At 43.8% G+C, this 5,322-nt stretch overlaps 1 pseudogene; it reads right to left on the bottom strand.

Annotated features, from left to right (window-relative positions):
- Positions 1-4,692: 4,692 nt before the first annotated feature.
- Positions 4,693-4,810, bottom strand: LOC126238213 (5S ribosomal RNA; annotated as a pseudogene).
- Positions 4,811-5,322: the final 512 nt, after the last annotated feature.

Here is a 5,322-nt window from a genome sequence, read left to right as displayed (position 1 = left end):
CCGAATCCGCGGAAAAAATTAATATTTGGTTCCCGATGGGAAGAGAGGGAGAGTTTTAGTTCTAGCGAATCAAAATTTACGAAGTAAATAAGTATTTTTTATTTATCCGTAACCATTTTCCACGCAAAAATGAGAACGTGGATTTTCTAGAATTACAGCGCCAAGTACCAAGAATCAAAACAAGTGTTGAAGAAAAAATGGTACAAATTGCTCTGAGCACTATGGGACTTAACTTCTGCGGTCATCAGTCTCCTAGAACTTAGAACTACTTAAACCTAACTAACCTAAGGACATCACACACACAGATGCCCGAGGCAGGATTCGAACCTGCGACCGTAGCGTTCGCGCGGTTACAGACTGAAACGTCTAGAACCGCTAGGCCACCCCGGCCGGCAGTGTTTAAAACAAAATGTACGTAGTTTTTATGTAGAATCTGATTCTCCAATAAGAAATGGGGGTTCCCATTTGAAATTTTAAAATTGCCTCCAGCCCCAACCCCAGGGGGCTGGGGTGGCGTGCTAATTTTATCACCAGCAGATGTCCCATTCGAAAATAATCGACTTTGGATTCTACACATTTTTTCGTGTGAAGCTTATTTTTCCAGTTATTCTGGTTTGTCAACTTAAAATTTACACACTGTATTTATTCCGATCTTGATGAAATTTTGTTGCACCCTTTACCTTCAAGGGAAGAGGATGATCACTGTGATTTTGTTGTCTGGGTTGAACCATCCCAAGAAATCTCTGGAAATTTGTGTTGATGGATGACGGTAAGCAACGAAAACAATGAACTTTCTCTGCGATCTCCTGCCTCCAACGAGTTGTCAAGTTCCTCTTCGATAACTGCACGGCAATGTTTTCCACTAACTAATTACTCGCGAGCGATTATCTCAAGCAAGAATGAATTTATAATAGAGGAGCCATGCATCACTGTGCGACCTTGGTATCTATTACAAAACTTAAATTCAGGTGCTCAGAATGGGGCTGAAGTGTCTAGCGTACAACTTGGCGAGAACCTTCTAGGCTGACTATAAAACTTCATCTCTTCACTTTTTTGGCTGGTCTCTTTCCAAAAGAAACAAAGTCTTTATTGTGTTGCCTCAGGAGCAATTTCGCTCTGTTAACAAGTTTCGACATACACCAAGGATATCAACTTTTTGTTTATCAGCAGCGCGCAGTTACACGTCAAATTAAGCCGGCCTCGTTCAAGGTCTATCAGTCGATATGTAGCCGTAAGTTTACTCCTACGCAGGCTCACGAGAATAACTATCAGTCGTGTTCTTCATCATTAGACACAGCAAGAAGCATTACAAAATTCGGTGACACAGAGCGCAATGTTCATGTTTACTAGATCAAAAACCAAAATAAGCTTCTCACCTCTGAATAATCATTGAACTGTAATTGATTATAGTTTGCTTCTCTGATTCACATTCCTTGTAATAAAACCCTTATATCCTACTTCGATCACGTCTGCTGTAAATTACACTTTCTCTACGACCTAGTTTTACGCATTTCTATTTACGTCCTTCGAACCTATCTGCTTTAATCACAGGACCAGTCTATATGTGGTGGGTAAGCAGTTTGAATTGTCCTGGCCTCTATTGTAGCTACTTCTCATAGCCATTCCGGTCTTCTTAACGGAATGAAAACAAAAACACAGTTGTGTGTGTGTGTGTGTGTGTGTGTGTGTGTGTGTGTGCGTGTGTGTGCGCGGGGGGGGGGGGGGTGCGGGGGGGGAGAGTGGGAGAGAGGAGATATTAGTGGTAAGTGTTTAGGGGGGTGGGGGGGAGGGGAGAGCGGTGACATCAATTTATGGCTGTAAATTTTAGAGCTGTTATCTGGAAACAAAACAGGTCCTACATGCTCAGTAACCATGGTAACAATATGTTATATACAGAGATATAAAATATGTTAATACCAACTATTGTTAATATACAACGTAGAAATGAAAACAAAATATTGATATTATAATCAAATAAAACAACACAATTTAAGAGAAATTTGATTAAAGTTCCAACTGAATAACTTACATTACCACAAGAGGAAGTCAAATGAAAACGAGACAGATGGGAAAAATGTTAGTAAACTGTTTATTATTTCAAAAGTAGTCGCCGTAACTGTTAGTACGTTTATCCCACTGTGAGACAAAATGGTCAATGGCTTTATGATGAAATGTTTGCTGTTGCCTACGGAATACGCGAGAACCTCTTCGTCGAAGCAAAGCGATAGCCACGAATTTCTTTCTTCAGGGCTCCGAAAATATGGAAATTGCATGGGGAGAGATCGGAACTGCATGGAAGATGTATAAGTGCTTGCCAGCGAAACCTCTGCAGCGTAGTCCGCCCACGGAATATGTCGATCGTTAACAGCGTAAAAGAGTAAGACCAATAACGTCATGCAGAATTTTTTAGCAGACATTGTGAAACGAAAAGAAAGGGTAATCCTTGGTAACCTCTGACGTGCTATTTGCAGTTTAAAAGTATAGGTCAAGACGAATGAAGGGGAACCCAAACATACCAATAATAGCACTACAGCGGTGCGAGCTTACTTGCGTTAGATAGCATTTTTATCCCTGGGGGTGCGTCGCGCAATTCGTTGTGAACTCAATACAGCTTCTGGCGCCACACGAGAAGTTTTCGTCTGCCAATAGCGAATTTTTTTCCAGAAAGGTACGAGGGCAGTTCAATAAGTAATGCAACACATTTTTTTTCTGAAACAGGGGTTGTTTTATTCAGCATTGAAATACACCAGGTTATTCCCCAATCTTTTAGCTACACAACACTATTTTTCAACGTAATCTCCATTCAATGCTACGGCCTTACGCCACCTTGAAATGAGGGCCTGTATGCCTGCACGGTACCATTCCACTGGTCGATGTCGGAGCCAACGTCGTACTGCATCAATAACTTCTTCATCATCCGCGTAGTGCCTCCCACGGATTGCGTCCTTCATTGGGCCAAACATACGGAAATCCGACGGTGCGAGATCGGGGCTGTAGGTTGCATGAGGAAGAACAGTCCACTGAAGTTTTGTGAGCTCCTCTAGGGTGCGAAGACTAGTGTGAGGTCTTGCGTTGTCATGAAGAAGAAGTTCGTTCAGATTTTTGTGCCTACGAACACGCTGAAGTCGTTTCTTCAATTTCTGAAGAGTAGCACAATACACTTCAGAGTTGATCGTTTGACCATGGGGAAGGACATCGAACAGAATAACCCCTTCAGCGTCCCAGAAGACTGTAACCATGACTTTACCGGCTGAGGGTATGGCTTTAAACTTTTTCTTGGTAGGGGAGTGGGTGTGGCGCCACTCCATTGATTGCCGTTTTGTTTCAGGTTCGAAGTGATGAACCCATGTTTCACCGCCTGTAACAATCTTTGACAAGAAATTGTCACCCTCAGCCACATGACGAGCAAGCAATTCCGCACAGATGGTTCTCCTTTGCTCTTTATGGTGTTCGGTTAGACAACGAGGGACCCAGCGGGAACAAACCTTTGAATATCCCAACTGGTGAACAATTGTAACAGCACTACCAACAGAGATGTCAAGTTGAGCACTGAGTTGTTTGATGGTGATCCGTCGATCATCTCGAACGAGTGTGTTCGCACGCTCCGCCATTGCAGGAGTCACAGCTGTGCTCGGCCGGCCCGCACGTGGGAGATCAGACAGTCTTGCTTCAACTTGCGGCGATGATGACACACGCTTTTCTCCACTGCCAGATCACCGTAGACATTCTGCAAGCGCCTATGAATATCTGAGATGCCCTGGTTTTCCGCCAAAAGAAACTCGATCACTACCCGTTGTTTGCAACGCACATCCATTACAGACGCCATTTTAACAGCTCCGTACAGCGCTGACACCTGTCGGAAGTCAATGAAACTATATGAGACGAAGCGGGAATGTTTGAAAATATTCCACAAGAAATTTCCGGTTTTTTCAACCAAAATTGGTCGAGAAAAAAAATGTGTTGCATTACTTATTGAACTTCCCTCGTATTTTTTACTTTCTTCCTTTTTTCCACTCCTTCCGAATAGAAATTCTGCGTCCTAATCATTGAATCACCTCGTTCGGCGGTACTGCTGCTGAGTATGCGCGCTATTATCGTACCATCCGTTGCATTTCGCTAACACCCGTTTGCCGCAGGATCTTAGAGCACGTTCTAAGCAGCAATATGGCGTTTCAGGAGGAAAACAAACAACAGGGTGAAGCATTCGAGCGCAGCTTGCTTTATTCATAGACATCTTGCGAACAGTAAGTGCACATCAACCGGTAGATTTAGTCTTTCTGGATCCATGAAAGACGTTACATAATGTACCATGTCGTCGATTTTGCAAAATATCTTCACTGATATGTGGCTGGCCGAGAAATATTTGGCTAACAGAAACCAGTATGTTACACAGCGAATATTCCACAGGAAATGCAGGTAACATTCGTTGTGCCCCAAGGACATGTAACAGCACCTCTAATGTTCTCAATGTACAAAAGACTTAACTCCGCCCGAACAGGCCATGAGGGCCCAAAGATACCGACCGGCCGCCGTGTCATCTTCAGCCTACAGGCGTCACTGGATGCGGATATAGAGGGGCATGTAGCCAGCACACCGCTCTCCTTGCCGTATGTCAGTTTCTTAGACAGCAGCCGCTACTTCTCAATCAAGTAGCTCCTCAGTTTGCCTCACAAGGGCTGAGAGCATCCCGCTTGCCAACAGCGCTCGACAGGCCGAATGGTCACCCATCCAAGTGCTAGCCCAGCCCAACAGCGCTTAACTTCGGTGATCTGACGGGAACCCGCGTTACCACTGCGTCAAGGCCGTTGGCGTCCTTAGTATACAGGGTAATTAAAATTAAGCGATGTAAAAAAAGAACTGCTGCTCAAAGTGACGTCAAATTTGAATGTAATATTATCAACGAAAGAAATAACGAAATTCTTCCAATAGGTGTCGGTGTAAGCGTCATAACGTATATGGGTTCGGCTACAGATGACAGATAAATGTCAATACGATGGATATGGTGTGAGTTGTACATTGAACCAACTGTACTGAGCAATGCGCATGACCGCACTAGTTCGACATTCAAGACTTGTTGCGCTGTTAGTTAGGTACATCCATCCACGACGGCAACACCGCACAATATCGAATGGGAAATCCCGTTTTTAATTACACTGGGACCAAAAAAAAAAATGGTTCAAATGGCTCTGAGCACTATGGGACTTAAAGTCTAAGGTCATCAGTCCCCTAGAACTTAGAACTACTTAAACCTAACTAACCTAAGGACATCACAAACATCCATGCCCGAGGCAGGATTCGAACCTGCGACCGTAGCGGTCTTGC

Source organism: Schistocerca nitens, chromosome 2 (assembly GCF_023898315.1).
Source record: "Schistocerca nitens isolate TAMUIC-IGC-003100 chromosome 2, iqSchNite1.1, whole genome shotgun sequence".
In the NCBI taxonomy this organism is placed as follows: Eukaryota; Metazoa; Arthropoda; class Insecta; order Orthoptera; family Acrididae; genus Schistocerca; species Schistocerca nitens.
The sequence above is the reverse complement of the archived record's forward strand: the minus strand, read 5'-3'. Positions and strand labels throughout refer to the sequence as shown.